General features: G+C 36.8%; 1 protein-coding gene across 4 annotated transcripts in view; it reads right to left on the reverse strand.

Moving 5' to 3' along the window:
* The window catches only part of NKAIN2 (sodium/potassium transporting ATPase interacting 2), a 541,992-nt gene that overhangs the window by 303,003 nt on the left and 220,950 nt on the right, over positions 1 to 18,039 (reverse strand). The window lies entirely within an intron of this gene.

The following is an 18,039-nucleotide window of genomic DNA, read 5'->3' on the forward strand; positions in this document are numbered from 1 at the left end:
CTAACTGGAATTTCTTGAACTTCATGAAAATGTGAATAATGAAAATAAAATTTAAAAATATAATTATTATTAATAATTAAAATAACGAAAATTTAAATCCCCCCCCATTAAAAAAAAAAAAATAGAGAAAGAGAGAAAGAAAAAGAATGAAAGGAAGTGAGAAAAAAAGGGCAGACAGTTGTTTCTTGATTACCTTTCATTAAATAACAGGTGACTACTGAGTTTATGTTATTCTTTGAATGAATTGAATTAGGTTTATTTGCCAACTACTCTGTTCATTTCAAAAATAACACCTTCTGAGATCAAGTGAGTAATTAACTACTGCTCTTGTATGATACAGCTATTGGAGAATTTTTCAATTTTCATGCCACAGTCCACTATCACATGAACACTTTCTTTCTGAAATTAAGTAAGAAAACTTTTCATTAAAAAACACCTACATTTACATCAACACTGTAATTTAAAAAGGATTTAAATTATATACTATGTAATGACACTTGTTGAACTTTGAGATGGAGACAGACAAAATAATCCCAGGAAAGTTTGTCAGCCATGTAATTTCAAATTTGAGTGTTCAGGTTTCATGTCAAACATTGAATTTCTCTTTTCAACAAAAAACCCTTTCACACAATGCATCCTGCTTATAACCAGTCTTAGTATTTTGACTATCATTTTATTTTACATGTTTATTGAAAGAAATTCTGTTTCTACATTATCAAAAATATTTCTGAATTGATTTTTGCTATCCTACAACCCTCCCTAGCAGAGGAAAGTCAAAGAAGAGTTCCCGGAATCCCAAGACATGCTTAATGGTGACAATGAGATGAAGAAATAAAAGGAAGATCAAGCTGCATTAGGAACTTTATGGAAACTCAGATTGCCTGTGCTTCTAAGTTTATCATTAAGAGATATTTCCTTGACTACAGACACAGTAATTTATATTTAAAAAAAGGTCAATATGTGGCATGAAGCAGTGTTTCGTAGGTCATTATGAGGTCTGTTAGGTGTATCAGGAAAAGACCTGTTACACCTAAGTACTGTTAAACATGTAACAAAGGGAAAATATTCCCTCTGAGCACAGAGCTCATATTTTCATCAGATAAACAAAGACTAAATTAGAATAGCAAAGTTATAGCAAAAAGAGTCTAGACTGTACGCTCTTCTAGTTTAGTAACAGTAGAGATTCAGTGAGCAAAAACAATACATGGGAAGATGTAAATCACTCAAACAGCAGGAGATCATCCAGTTAAGTATGCCAATTATAGAGGAAAATTGCAGCATGCTAGTTAATTGTATAAAAAGCAGAAAACCTCATATCCCTGACATAACTTTTAATCTAAAAGGAAGCTGTGCTATCATGCATCAATGTGTTTTGTTTTGCTTGTCTTGGTGAAAGATAGTGTTCCACCAAAACTTATGGGACTGCATTGGATAAATGGCTATTCTGTGAGAATCATTCCTTTTCACACACCAATGTACTCTGTTTTTTTCCCCATTACTAGCAATTTCTTCAGCACCAAGCAACCACTCTCAGATTTTGTGGTCATGTTGAACTTGGAGTGAGTAAATACCAGAAAGCAGGGCACGCAAGGCAGGGGGTAAATAAGAAGTAAAAGACAAGTCTGCACCACCTCTGTCCATGTATATCTATCTCTCTTTTGCCACAGGCAGATTTGTTATTAAATTCTCACATCACTTCCAGGAATCAGCTGTGTGTGGGGCCTGCTGGATATGTGAACTGGCAGCATTTCGGCCGGGTATGCACACATGAAATGCTGTGGAAATGCGACTCCTCCTTAGAAGATCACACTAACATGGCAAGGTGCACCGTGGATTTATCAAATGGAAATTACAGGACAGAACTAGATCTTTATTCTCACTTCCTGAAGAGATGAAGATGGAGAGAAAACAAAACTCATCCACACAAAAACATAAATATAATACAGACTTTCTACGAGTTACTTTAAAAAGAAATCTCGTTTGGTCTGTATTTCTAAAAGGAGAAAAGTCGAAAGTAGGACAGAGTAGTGACAAAAACTATTAAAAATAGTATTATGTAGCTTCCTCCTCTTCCACAGATGTCAGAATCATAAGGGATTTCCTTACATAGCAAGAGAAAATATAGATCTGATTTTGAAAACATTTTATTCCTTTACTTCAAAATTTTTGCTTAAAGAACTGCGCTACTTCAAATCATACCTACTACCTTCAAATGTTCAAGGATATTACAGAGAGAAAGGAATGAACTTACAAAGAAATACTAATCTTTAAAGTCAAGGAATTTTCTTTATTCTTCCTCAGGGGTTGGTATCGGTATTGGCACTTTCAGCATTTTTGTTATTGACGTGGGCAGCGGGGTTTTGCGTGCCCTCAGCAAGTTTGCTGATGACACCAAGCTGTGCAGTGCAGTTGACGTGCTAGAGGGAAAGGATGTTTCTTCCATCCAGAGAGACCTTGGCAGGCTTGAGAGGTCCATTTGTGTGAACCTTATAAAGTTCAACAAGGCCAAATGCAATGTCCTCCACCTGGATTTGGGCAATTCCAAGCCCAAATACAGGCTGTGCAGAGAACGGATTGAGAGCAGCCCTGGGTGGACAGACTTGAGATTGTTTGTGGACAAGAAGCAAAAGATGAGGTGGCAGTGTGCACTTGCAGCCCAGAAAGCCAATCCCATCGTAGGCTGCATCAAAAAAAAGTATGGCCTGCAGGGTGAGGGAAGGGATTCTGTCCTTCTGCTCTACTCTGGTGAGACCCCACCTGAAGTGCTGCATCCAGCTCTGGGGTACTCAGTACAAGAAAGATGTTGAGTGGTTGGAACAAGTCCACAAAGGTAACTAAGTTGGTCAGGGCTGGAACACCTCTCCGATGAAGACAGGCTGAAACCTGGGACTTCTCAGCCTGGAGAAAATAAGGCTTCAGAGAGGCCTTATAGCAGCTTCCCAGTAGCAAAGGGGAGCTTGCAAGAAGCCTGGAGAGGGATTTCTTTAACAAGGGCATGTAATGACATGACAAGGAGAAATGGCTTTAAGATGAAAGAGAGTATATTTAGTTTAGACATTAGGAAGAAACTCTTTCTTGTGAGGGTGGCAATGCACTGGAATAGGTCACCAGAGCAGTTGTGGACTCCTCAATCCCTGGGGGTGTTCAAGGCCAGGCTGGATGGGGCTTTGAGAAACGTGGTCTAGAGCAAGGTATCACTGCCCATGATAGGGGTTTTGGAACTAGATAATCTTTAAGGTCCATTCCAACCTAAACCATCCTGCGATTCTATGATTCTGGAAAAGAGTTTAAAATGAGAAAAGTAGAAAGAAAAAACAGATGCTTTGGATGAAAAAGTATACTAGGGTTAGAAAAGAAAAACATGTTTTAATTCAACTCCAATCTAATAATGCAGTGAACTCAGAATGTAGGGTTATGGACAGTCAGGTTCTAATGTTAGAAAACATTGTCTTGTTAGGCATACTATTTGATGTATCCATTGACAGAATCATAGAAGACTTTATTGAAAGGGAACCATTTTACTAATGCATTATTTTTTCCAGACTCCTGCTAACTGTTTTAAAAATAAATACAAAATATAATGAAACCATATACTGTCAAATTGGCATAGCTCAAAAACTATTTCCAGGTTCTTGTCAGAGCTGGTTGTTAACAGATTAACAGTGTTACTCACCTTGAGGGATCTATGAATTGAATTTCCAGAGAAGAATGAAAAATATTTGGAGATGATTCCTAAAGTATATGATTAGACTAGAATTTCAGACAGGAACCATAAAGAAGACACCAGTCAAAAGATGATTTATAACACAAACTCCAAAATGGAAAATGACTAAGTGTCTTTGCTCAGACAGGTCCTTGAGAAAAAACTCAACCACGACTACTTTACAATGATACAGAATCTAAACTTTGCACTGATATAAGTTAAAGTGCACATAGGCAGACACACACAAGAGGATATTTATAGACTCTGCCAGCCAAGGTCCTTGGACAGCAAACACAGAACACAGGCACTCAGCCCACCAGGGCTGGGGCAGGGTCACACAACTGGCTGAGGGGTGGTAACAGGCTCTCAGTAAACTCCAAATGAAGAGTATTAGTTTAAATTAAAGGGCAGGAGAATTAAACAGCTGTGGTTTATATCATTGACTGGTGCACACTAAGAATGAGCTAAAGAAATTAAGCTCTAATCACTAACTTATTAAGTCCCCTTAGCAAAACTGTGTTGGATCAGATGCCCACACCATCTGATAACTCACTTCTGCTTTTAAGTTAGCTTTTAAGTTTTTTAATAACTTTCAGTTCTTGCTCTATGACATAGAAAATTAAAAAGAGTCAAATAAATACAAGTGGTTTTGGGCCTTTAGATTATGAATGATTTCTAGTGCTAAAGCCTGCCTGCACAATATCCCCAGCTAACACTCCTCCAGCATTTCCATCATTTTGAGGCAGAATGCATTTATTTGAGCCATTCCTTAGAGAGGTTCATTTAATTTTTCATCAAAATTTTAGATAGTATCCTGAGATAGAGGGCCCAGTTACTCAGAAAATTCTCCACAGTCACCCAGCAGAAAAACAGATTAATATTTTGAAAGTCAAATCTATATGAAATACACAGATGCATCTGGAAGTGTGCATGCGCATATGAGTCAAGTCCTTTACTGCAAGACAGCAGGTGAAGTAAAAACAATTTTTTTTTTTTTTTTGTAAGAAAAAAGGCAACATTAAAATGAAGTCCTGTGAAGACCTGCAGACACAATGGTGTTCTAAGCACATCTAACATAAACCATCAAAACCATAACAAGAACAGGTAATTCAAGTTAAAATCAAGAAGGAATTAGTTTCCACTTGTCCATTCATTCCTCAAAGGAATCACATATATAATACCAAGCCACCATCCTTAATCCATGTTATGTTGCTGAAAGAAGGAATAGGCCTCCACCACACTTGATAAGAAGGTAATCACAGTTTTTAAAAATCTTGTGTAGGACCACATTCCTGCATTGCATTGTGTATAAGTGTATTTCTGCTGTGACCTACTAAGGACAACAAACCTCTCCACAGGTACAGAGTACATTCTTAGTCTCAGCTGCTGCCTTCCCTAACTGAGGTAATAATAAGAAAATGGCAAATACAAGTCTTCTACAGTAGGTTTGCTGTCATCTAGTAGTGAAAAGCATATCTACACCACACTGTAGAGATTTGTGCCTCAAATGGCCATAGTTTTTACTGTACAAGACAAAATTGACTTTTGCTAATATTTAAAACAACAATAAAAATCCAGAATTTTTGAGGTATATTAGATTTCAATACTCTTGAAACCAGCAGAGCATTTAAATTCATTTATTTGTTTCTAAGTTTTGCATACAATTGCACACTTCATCCCAATGACTTGCTTAGATGGGTTAGAGCCTCAAGTTCATGCCACAATTTAGATCCCAAATATTAAAATCAGGGTACAACAAATTTTGTGTGTATGTGTGCGCATATATGTATGCTTTAAGACAACAGCGTTTCTTGTTTCTGGCTGGCCACCAGTAGCAAGACTTAGAGAGGTGTAAGAACACATCCTTTTGTGTGCCTGTAAGAAAACTTAAAAAATCCATCTTATGTAAACTCTTCTACCTATGAGACTATCAAGAAGTTAGTATTTCAGCTATAGGATGAACTTTAGCAACAGGTGCTAAAAGTTTTAATCCCTGTAACGTATTTTATTTCCTGTTCCTGAACACTTGTAATAACAATTTGTGCATTATTTAATAAGACATATTGGCACTCCACCAAACCCAGGGAGAGGTGCATAAAAGTGGTTTGCTCTGAAACTGGTAAATTGGGTCAAGTTATGAGGTTCTTTTTTACCTTAAAACCAAGATAATGTTATAGCACAAAATACTCAGCTGCCAAGTCCCAGCAAGGGGATGTAACAAGAAGGCCAGCTACGACTGTGGCCAAAGGAGGGATCACGACAGATGGGTTAGTGACCACCAGTGGGAATTAGTTTAAACACTGCCAACATAGGAATTTCCTTCCATCTCTTTGGCTGACCCTTATTTCTCCCTCCATCTCTCTCTCAATCTTTCTCTCTTTCTTCCTCTTCTAGCAAGAACATCGAAGCACTGGCAGCCACACCTTGCTTTAAGGTGTCAAAATTAAATTTTACTGACACTACTGAGAAAGCTTGAACCAATTCTAAATGTAAAAATGCTTTTGAATTAAGTTTTAATAATAATTTATAAATTAATAGTCTGAGTAGGCCTGTAGTAAAGCCTGAAGGCAAAATCCAGCCTTCAGAGATAATTCAGAAAGTTTAGCCTTATCAAATACCTTCAAACATTTTCTGTCTTTATGGAGATATTTAACAATAAAATAGGTCTTGGTTTCAGTCAAAAAGATACAACTACTTTCTACACACTGGTTCAAATTATACTACATTACATTTGTAAACTCAAGAAAGATGTGATAGTGCTGTCATGGAATTTACAGAAGGAAGTATCTCAGGTATTTTCAGGTAGTGACCCTATCTTTGTATGATTCCCAGCCCAGAACAAACTCTGGCTTAATACCTGAAAAGAAATTATCCTATAACAACAGCATAAAATATGTCTCTAGTGCTCAGCAGTAAAGGCACACCTGTAAGAAACCTCATTAGCCAAATTATTTTGAGTGGAGTTGGCAGGGATCACTCATTATCTCATCAGGACTGAGACTCATAATAATAAGAACCAGGCCCCTAGTATCAGAGGACTCCATCTAGTGAAAATAGCCAATATAGAGTTACTACTTGTCATGTTCTGGTGGTTTTATTTGTATGCAGGCATATAAGAGTATCCACAACGCAAGAGAGAGAATGGCATGGTGAGAGAATGACAAGTAGTCTATGTCAGAACTGTAAGGCACAGAGTAATCTCTCATTCCACAACTAAACCTGGATAAGCAGAATGCTGACTTTACTGTCCTGACAGAGATCTATCTCTTCTACTGGAGATATCATTATTAATACACAGAATATTTGAAGCACCTGCTACAATTTCATGCCTTGGTGTCACCTGAAAACTGATATTTAAACTATGCAGACCACTTTATGGAAGACAGATAATTGACCTCAGTCATAGACAGAAAAGTTTCTACCTGTTGAACTTTGCCTATTACCTGTGTATAAAGCCATCCATCCTTAGGGAACTCCAAGTACTGTGGAATGGATCAAGGCATCTTCTCTGCAACACGGCTACCTTAGAGTCAGACTTGTCATCTTGTCTCTACACAGAGTCCAAGGGAGAAGCACAAGGTCTCTTTGGTTTGGGTGTAGTGGTGTGTTTTTTTTTTTTTTTTTTTTTTTTGTTTTGTTTTGTTTTGTTTTGTTTTGTTTTGTTTTTTGTTTTTTGTTTTTGTTTTTGTTTTGTTTTGTTTTGTTTTTTAGTTTAGTTTAGTTTTGGGTTTTGTTTTTTTTAGTGTAAAGAAAAGGTGGTATTCTCATAGGGTAGTTCAATACTTAATTCAGTTCAAGAATTGTTGCTTGGAACTGGCTAATTTGCATAATATTTCAATATTTCATAATTTTTATTTATTCTCTTTGGAACACAATTATAAGGGGCAAAAAGGCAGCATATGAAGCACTTTATGCTGTCATTGTCATTACAGGAATCATCTAGGTCATCCCAACTCCCATGGACAGCTAGAGTGAGTCAGACACTGCACCCATTGAATATTTCAAGGAAAACACAAAGGGGTGGGGTTTTCCTGATTTTATGAAACAACATTTTTAAACGAGTGGGGCCCTAAGCTTTCCGTTTTGAAAAAATACAAAAAATATCATGTTCCCCTGGAAACACAGCCTCTGTAATATAAGCAAGCAGTAGAGATTATAGTCTCATTCTCTAGCCTTCAGTAAAATTAAGAAGCAGTCTGATCATTCCTTTTCCCTAGCCCCTATGACAAATGCAATGAATATAAAGTTAGTCTGTAATGAGTAATGTACTAATTAGGTGTGCTGAACTCTTTTTAGTAGCCAATTCATGTATGGATACAAATATTTTCTTTTCTTAATACATTTTTTCTGAAATACTATCTATTTACATCCAAGCTTTATCAACTTAAAATTAACAAATACAGAAAAAAGGACAACTATAATAAAGTTCCAACTTGGGGAGTCACAAAGCTCTCCTCCCAGTCTGTTAAACTGAAAAGTTAAAATGTGAGGGACAAGGAAAAGGATAGATGCAAAGCTCTGACAAAAGAATAAACACATAAGATAAATGTTTCAGATATTGCATAGAGCTCATAGGTGTTAGTAATGATGAGAATGTGTAAAAATACACACTTCCATACAAGTAGATTGTCCAGAAAAAATGTATTTGGAATGAAATTAGAATTTTCAAAAGAAAGAGAAGTATTGGAAAAGAAGCAGAGATACTGAAGATGGATATAATTGGCCTGCTTATTTGTATAAATATTTATTGCAGTCAAAAAACATTTATCTGAGAATAATTTACATCAACCAATTTGAGACTAAAGTCAGATTTTTACTGGGTGTGTATTTTGTGTATTGATGGCTAGTGTTGTGCCCTGGATTAAACTCGTTTGCTTACCCAAACTATGCACTCAAGCACAGCGGCACATTCTCAGAAGGTATTTTAATGATGACAGTATTGTTAAATACCTAAAATAAGCTTTTTAAACTTTCCTTCTGTTCTTCAGATGGTAAAAAAACTGATAAAAAATATTATACTTCTCTGTATTGACAGAAGAATAGCATTCATTTGCTGACACCAGTTGATACTCTAACATTGTGAGGAAGACTGGAGAGAGCTGCCTAACAAACCTGCATGGCTGATATGGCAGTGTTTGTGGAAGGTTTTTTTCTCATAGAGAGAGCCAATCACAAACAGTAAACCAAAAAATTGCTCCCTTGTCAGAATTTATCCCCCACCCTTCTGCATTTGCCTTCGAATCTTTCTTTTTCCCATCTTCCACTTTGCTTTCTTTAATTCAGTGCCCACAGCAGTTCCTCTTGGAAGCAGCAAAAGCTATAATCTAGGACTGTTGCAAGCTCTCCTCCAGCAGAGGCCCTATCCCTGCCAATAGCTGTCATCATTCAAGTGGCACTTGCTGGCAAGAGAGCACAGAGTTGCAGCAATTTCTTTCCACTTTTTCATACCTCATATCCCCAGCTGTTCTGAGGGGGTGATCACCTTGCTGGTTTCATGAGGTCTAGAAAACGCAGCAATAATTATTGTGCTGGCAGTGCTGAAGGCAGCCAGCATCACTAAGGCAGGAATTGGAATGCAGCCCAACCAACAGAGCAGAATCTACTAATTTGTTGCACTGAATATTTTGTTGTAAGAAATAATCATGAGCCTTGTGATAGACTATGAAAGGCAAATTACATTGCCGGAGCCAGAGCCTTCTACAGTGCCTAGCAAAAAAACCCTCCTCCCCGCCACACAAAAAAACCCCCAAAAATAAAAAAACAAAAGAACAACAACAAATCCCAGAAGCAAAACTGAACCTGACAATTTTAGGTTAGCTGCTTAAATCTAGCCCTTTAAATGCCCTAGCTTGTCAGCAAATTACCACCTTGAATTTACAAAAACAAACAAACAAACAAACAAAACCCCCCTTCTATCTAGTCATGACTGTCAAAAACAAAGAGGTGTTTATAATTGATTTTTACCAATTTTGCTTGTATTACACTAGGAGGGGAAGGCTAACAGTGTTCACTTTAATTTCATATCGCATGATACCTTACACAAAATTGTAAAAAATCAACAAATAATCTTTATTCCTATAAACATATTAGTCAATGTTTTAAATGATGCATGCCTATGACTTTCTAATACCTGCTAGACAGCAGTTTTTAATACAATTATTTGAGGGTAACTACAGCATCTTTTCCAAAGAAAACTCCTACTATTAATGGAAAATTAAGAAAAAATAACATTTACATAATGCCAAATGCCTGAGCGTTTCTTAGTGGTATAGGTGACCGCTCTGGAGAGAGTATTTTTAACTCAAGGAAAAGATAATCTGATAATATTGTGCTTGCTGCTTCTCTGCTAGTGCAACAGCATACCTTTATGCAATGGATGCAGCACCTGCTGGTTCCTGCTTTGTGCTGCATGGCACTGCTTTGACTGTGGTAATGGTTTACCCAGTGGTTTGCCTCTAGCCTGATGACATACTGATTGGAATTCCATTCACAGTGAAGATACTGCTGTCCCTGGTAAATAATGCATTAAGGTGGAAAAGGAACTTTGGTTAGTGAGAACTGCCTTCTTTCTAAGCAAGAAAAAGTAAACGAAGCAGAATCAACCTTTTTCACCCCTGCTGCTCTGTTACCTCAGCCAAGGAAAGAAAGGATCAATGTCCATTCAAGATACCCTGATATTGACAGGTAATTCTACTTTGGAGAGAAGAAGGAATAGATAAAGCTTGTGCACATCTGAGAATATAGGATGACAAAACAGGAGTCATCAAACTTTCCAGTAACATATCTCACTATACAAAGTAAATTATGTTGAAAAATAAAACTTTAGGGTAAAGATGACTTTGTACTCTAGGAAACTAATCTAAGTGCCCCCAGTTTTCTTAGATTTCTGTTGAGAACTGGCAATGGTTTTCAGCACCAATAATACTTTTAGGGATGTTCATGTCCTCACTTTGTTAGAAGCTCAGGTAGGAACGATTGATTCCCGCATAGCTGCTCTCCTCTAGAGGGAACTGTCTTCCCTGCTGTGGGGAGTACTGCTAAACTGCAAGTCTCTTCTTTCATCCTCTGCCTAGCAGGTTTCACCCCTCACATGGCTGTAAAACCCTTTGAGCTAAGCAAATAGATCTTCCTCTTGTAAGGATACTATCTCAAAAAAGAAGCCACTGGCCCATCCCATTCATAATTTCTATTTAGAAAGCGGGGGTGAGGTTGAATCTACCTAATCTAGGACTCCAACTTCTGTCTACATTTTAGGTATTGAATCTCCACCAAATTTCTGGTATATTGAATTGAAGTGTATCTCACTATAGGCCTCCAGAGGCAAATCCACTCTGAGTAAGTGCAGGTACCTAAACAAGACAAAATTAATATGATCCACCCATTTAATCTAAAAGAACCATAATTATTACTAAATTAATCAATACGTGTGATAGTCTAGGAATAGACTACTGGGGTCTGTGCTGTCCCAGGGACTGCCACAGATTCCCTATGAGATTCAGACAAAATCTTTTAGCTTCAAGGTAACTCAGCTAGGCAGTATTTAAATTCTGATGTCAAAATGGAGCCATGTGTAGATTTCATTGACTTTCTCTAATTATTAAGTTCCTAACTTAGTTAAGTAATTGGATATATATATATTTTTTTTTAATCTGTAAGGTGAAAGGTGTTCAAAGGCAAGTATTAACTTTCAGCATTATTATACACTGGACTTTCTCTTCTATTCTTGTAAAAGTATGCCAGGAGTTAGAGGCGAGACCAACAAATGTCAACATTCAGTGTGATGGAGTATAAGTTTGCTCAAATGCTATTTGACCAGCTTCTTCTCTTTCTGTATGAAAGATTACAGGTTTGATTGTGTAAAAGAAAAAAAAAAAAAGATTAATACAATTCATTATGGGAGAATTAACACTATTTTTGCTAAAAATATTTAATAATCAGTGTATGAACCCTCCCAGTACAACTTCTTCAGAAAGCTTCAGCAATTCTGAACACTTGAAGGAAGTATGTTGCAAGAGAAAGCTATGTGGGAAAGTGCTGAAACTTTATCCAAATTTGCAAGGTAGATAATATTAAAATTGCCAGAATATTGTTGGAAAGGATATTATAACAGTGAATGATGAGGCATCAAAATGATGGATGAAATAAAGCCCTGATAAATGTAAAATTATGTACCTCCATGGGAAAGAGCATTTACCATACAGAGTGGACAATTCTAAAGTAACAATCACTACTCAGGAAATTTCAAAAAAGTATTCCAGAAAATTAGCATAAAATGTGAGCTTGATGACAAACAAACCCCAAATTTTAGAAATCATTAAGAAAGAGTGGGCAATGAAACAGAAAACTGCATTATCAAAGAGAGCACCACACTTGCAACAGTAGATACAGTAAAGCTGGAAAAGTACAAAGAAATATAGCTGGGATTACCAGAATAGTGGAAGATTTCTACTGAGGACAGACTAAACCAATTAGGACTCTTGAAGACAGTAAATAGAGAGCTGTAGGGGAATATGTAAAATTCTTTAAAATCAAGGATTACATAAAGTAAATAGGTAAGAAGCAAGTTTTATTACTTTTCTTAGCACTAGCCATAGAGGTAGTTGGTTGCTATGAAGTGAGAAAAACTGAAAAGAAGAAAAGGAAATACATTTTCACAGGATTAATAATGAACCTGGGAAACATATTTCCACAGGCTTTTGTGTTTTAGACAGAAAAAAAATCAGATAATTTCATGGAAAATTAGTCCATTGATAGCAGATAAAAATGATGGTCTTGCTACAGCCTTTGGTTTAAGAAGTCTCATAATTACCAACTGCTGAAAGCTGAGAGGGTAAATTGAAAGAATGACCATGTTCTACAGGGTCCTGCACTGTTCACTAGGCAACTGCAACTAGCTGTTTCTTGGGGCAAATTTCCGTGCTTAGGTGATCTTTTGTTCTCATCTAATAAGGCTTTTTTAGCTTCCATTTGAAACGCCTTACAGGTCTGGATTTGGTTGGGTGGCTTTTTGGGGTTTTTTTTGGTTTTTTTTTCAATTTGAACTGCAAAGATATGACTGCAAAATCACAAACCTTATTAGAATTATGCCCATTGATGGCACATGAGAATATGTATACTTATGCTTAAGTCACAGAATATTATGCCTTCAGACACATGAAGTCTGAAGTGTTAAGATTTAAATTGGGTCAGGAAGAAAACCAATATGATCTACTACCTGAACTTATTTATAAAATTACTTTTAAACGTGATCATTTTGGATTCATTCCTTGCTTAGATTTCAGGAACTCTGCAGGACAGTAATCTCTCTCAGGTCCTGTAGAAAGCTGCTCTCCAGTGGCTAATGGAAAAGACCAAGAATTGGGAGAGGATAAAATGAAATCACTTCCTTTATTTACAAGTCCTTATCCATTTGTTTTAATTTTGAGCTTATTGCACACATACCATGTGTATCACACATGTGATTTTGAACAGCACAAATTCAAAACTTTTGAATAATACTGTAAAAGGCTCCATTTACTTACATGTCAAGATACAGGGGGGCTAAGAGGGAAGGCAAAGCTGAGGAACAACTCATTTTATTTTTGGATAAAATGAGACTACAAGAAATCTGCCTCAAGTTTGGATTTAGTAATCCTTTGTGATGGGTAACTTTTGTCTATCCTGGGATAGGTATTGCAGCACTGATCCTATTCAGCTATTCCTCTTCAATTTTTCAGATCCTCTACGGTTGTTAGCAAGCCTACATACATAATTAAATAAATTTGGAGTTTTGTAACTGTGTCTTCTATCCAATGACTCTTGTAAAAGGACATGAAATACCACTATCTTAATTCCAAAAATAAGAACTTGAAGAACAAGTAGGCTAGAGATCTTACAAAATTCACCCAGTGGAATACACCAGCATGGAGCTGACAGTGAAGAATGCAGTCTCTGCTCACACTGAAGACAACTTTTAGGTGGCACTTTTCTTATCAAGAACCTCTGAAGAGAGCCATCTATCCATTTCTAATATACAGCCGTCAAGTATATTATAATTCTGGTTCTAATAATGTATGCCATGAAAAAAATGCAAGACTGTCAGGTACATTAACAATAAATTGATGGTGTTCCTGAAGCTTCAAAAGCAGAGAAAATATGAAAAATTCCTTATTTTAATTAGCCCCTTCACATCAGCATAGCTAGCATGGCACCAAGAAGTGACACATCTCATGGGACAGGTATCTACAGGAATACTGTCATTGCAATAAGAACAAACCAGTTGGTGTATTTTGAAATGAAAAAAATGAAAAAAAATATCGCTCAGACATGGCAGATTAGTGCCACATCATGCAAGCTGGAGCACAAGACAAAAAAAATCCTTTTGCAAGCCTAAAGTGTAATATTTTGAAGAGAAAATATGTACTCTATTAAGTCTGGATAGGAGGAAAAGAGTGGCAGATGGAAGACTTCACTGCATGCTCCATGAGCCACCCACCAACCACTGCATGTTGGCCACTAAAAAAGCTACACCTTAATAAGATATAAAAGGGAATGTGAATTTTGCAAGTGGAAAAGTGCATTTGGTTACTGATGAATAGTTAAACAAAAGAAATGCAAGTTCTGCTTTGAAAAGAGCAGACATAACTGAAATAATGAGTTGGGGGAAAGGTACACAAGACATTGCAGATAATCATCCTTTTAAGTCTTTCTATACAACTAATCTTAAACTTGAAAATTTTCATACCTAAACTAGCAATCCATTTGCTATGGACCAGAGAATATGAATGACCACAAACCCATAAATTGGTTGGATAAGGGAGTTTCCTACGACTTTGCACAGTTTCCTTGAGATGCAGGTAGCTAAGAGTTCTAGACTCCTTGACTTTGTAAAATTATGTTATGCTACACAATACATATCTTAGAAGAACAAAAACACTAAAATATAAAAGGTTATTTTTAAGAGACCTCCAAATCACAATTACAGCACCTCTTGTGAATTCAAATACAAACAGAATACAAATGGAATACAAATGGAAGTGACTAGAAATAACAGAACACACAGTTGGTATCAGAAATCTATAGAAAAACTGCATTATTGTAGCAATAATACAACAATTTTATTGCCTCGGAAAGCAGCAGTAATATCAATGGCAAGCAGCTAAAGATTAAAAACACCACAAACTTGGACACAGAAAATACTAAGGGAGGGAACTAAACTTCTTTTCTTACTATTTAAAGGCTGCAAACATGGATTTAAGCCGAACCAGGCTGACACTTAGCATTTACAAAAAAGGTGACTTATGTATGTGTATAATATGGGCTTACAAATCCGTGCTTTTGACTGTGGTTTTTTTACCCACTTGGTTCATTAACTTAGGCAATGGGAAATATAATTCCACTTGTATTTAGATATTGTGACTACCATAATAGGCAAGCTATTAATATTGTCTGAGGGATAACATCACCAGATATCTCAACAGAATCACAATAATATGAAACAATACACTGCCCTGTAGAAAAATATTAACATTTTTCTTCATGAATACTTGAGATAGTGTTAAGACACAGAGAGATTTATGATCTTATGGTATATGTTAATGTGATATTTTTCATTTTGAATGTGTTTCTTAACTTGAGCTGTTCTGCCGTGTCACTGTGCTCCTCATTCTGTCCTTCACTGGCAAAACTATGTAGAACTGAGGAACCCCCAGAACGTGTTTTATGGGACTTTGCCTAACACAAGTTTGTGTGACTCTGCAATACTGCTAGGGCAGCATTTCATCGCTAAATCTGATTAAACTATTGCAATTCCATGCATGTCTATCGCAGATATTGTTGCAAAAATTAAACTGGCATATTAAACTGGCACTGTTCACTCGCTATATACTTTCTTCAGAAGAATTTTTATAAGAAATTCCCTCAGGTTTTAGTGATTACCTTTTTATTTATTTAACTTACCACTATAAAATAAGACATATGTCATCAGTAAAAGCCTCATAGTAATGAAAAGTATGAAGCCTAGCCACAAAAAAAAAAAAAAAAAACAAAAAAGAAAAAAGAAAAAAAAAAAGCAAACAAAAACAAAACAAAACAAAAAAAACCCCAAAGAAATTGTAACTCACACTGTTTTCATTCTAGTGCAGTTAATTTACTCACATTTTACTTGTAAATCTGTGCTGGGTGCCCAGGCAGTGGAGGACCTGCCCTGTGCCAGGCATGGCCAGTTCCAGTGGGCTCCAACTCACCCATCCTTGGGCAAGGCTGAGCCCACAATGGCAGTGCCTCAGGGAAGTGTGTGTAGGGATGGGCAGGACACAGCCCATGAGCAGTCAATGAGGGGAAAAAGGTGTGAGAAACAGCCCTTTGAGACCCAGGATGGAGGTGGGGATGGGGAGGTCTTCCATGTGCTTGGTCTGAGTTTCCTGCAGTCCCTGGAGAGGCCAGGCTGGAGCAGGGAAACAGCAAAAGGCAGGGAGTGGGGAGAGGATCTGTTATGGGCTGATCCTAACTCTATTCCCAATCCCCATGCAGCACTCAGGGTGGGGAAGTAGAGGATTGTGAATGACAGAGTGCAGTTGAGGCTGGGAAAAAAAGCCAGGCAGAGGGTAAAGTGTTTAGTTTTTGTTTCCCACCATCCAAATCCACTTTATTTGGCAATAAATTTAGGTAATTTTTTCCCCAAATTGAACCTGTTTTCTTCTTGACAATAATTGGTGAGTGTTCTCCTTGCCTTTATCTTGACCTAGGAGCTTTTTCATCTAATTTTTTTTGCCCCTGTTCTGTTGAGGAAGGGGAGCAAGAACAATAGGGTGAGCCCATGGCAACTGGTGAAAGTCAGCCCACCACATGGATATGACAAACTTAAAAGTGTGACAAAAATACTGCTCTTAATAATTATAGTTCTGATTAAAGATCTCTTAGGATTTTTATAATGGTTCAGTATTCCTGCAGAAGTTAATAAAAAACTGCAGCTGGTGGTTCAGCATCTCTGGGGCTCTCAAATTTTAAAAAAATCTTTGCTCAGAAATGGTTTATTACAAGTACATGTATAAATAGCATAACAGCTTGTATGAGTAAAAGTAATATCATTGATCAAAATTTCTTTGAATGATAATTTCTGTGGCTTTTCAAAATTTGAGCTTTTTGACCAATCTGTATGAAAAACACTTTTTTAAAGTCAGAAACTTAAGAGCTTCTGGAGCTATAGTGAATTTATTCTACCCTAACTTACCTGACTTATTCTATGAAGCCTTCAATTATTTTGGTTGAGCTTGCCTTGTCTTGCTGTCCTTTATAGAAAACAGAAGGCACAAAAGATAACTGATGTTTCCCCATCTGTTTCCTTAATAAATGCCCTTTGCTACAAAGGACTGGTGTGCAGACAAGAAAATAGGACTCACTTATCAAACAATACACTCAGTGCCACCAAAGATCCAAGCTGTGTTTTGATAAGGATTTCCTGGTTGATGTGACAAATTTCTGCCTGGATCTCAGAGGTATCTTAGGCATCTGGCAAAAACACTTCATCCAGATCATGAAAACAAATCACTTTTAATTAGTAAAGACCTAAACCCATCTCTCCCCACCCCCAGAAAACAAAACAACAACAACAACAACAACAACAAAAAACCCCATAAAAATCTCCAACTAAAATAAAATACATCTGGCTCTGACATTTGGAAACATGATTCCATGCTACTTCCTAAAGGCCCAAATGACAAGACTATATAACAGAAGAAAAAAGCCAAAATCAAAACCTGACTTGTATGTAGACAGAAAACCTTCAATTTGCAATCAGAAAAATCTGTAACTGATTACTCCAGTCAATGCTCATGAATTATTAGTCTGGTTTTGGATAAATTTTTAAATGCAGCTGTATGAAATCAAGAAATGTTTTCAAATACACACAGCTAACAGCATTTTTTTTCTTGTCAGATATTTTTTTACAGATAAAGCCCTGTATCTATAAACAAAAAGAAAGAAGAATCCACTCTTGGTTTAAACTTCCCTACTGTTATTAATTTCAACATACAAGATCTTTCCAATGTAATTGGACAAAAGTGCTTTGCAAGCCCATGCTGTGATTGCAAAGTACTCTATCAAGGATGCTGCTGTCCCTGCACCTTGCATGGAGGGCAGGTTCTGTTTGAATTTATCCCCTATTGTGTATCTGGCTTTCCCCACAATACCCTATGTTACCACGTAACATCGGCTCTTCATCTTTTTTACCTTAGATGAAGGAAATCCAGACAACGGGCCCTCAGACATGCTGCAGTCATAGATGCACCATTTACAAAAATAATTTTAAAAAATATTCACAATCAAGTTGAAAGAATCAATTCATCCAATTTCACTCA

The sequence above is a fragment of the Hirundo rustica genome, chromosome 3 (assembly GCF_015227805.2).
Source record: "Hirundo rustica isolate bHirRus1 chromosome 3, bHirRus1.pri.v3, whole genome shotgun sequence".
NCBI lineage: Eukaryota > Metazoa > Chordata > Aves > Passeriformes > Hirundinidae > Hirundo > Hirundo rustica.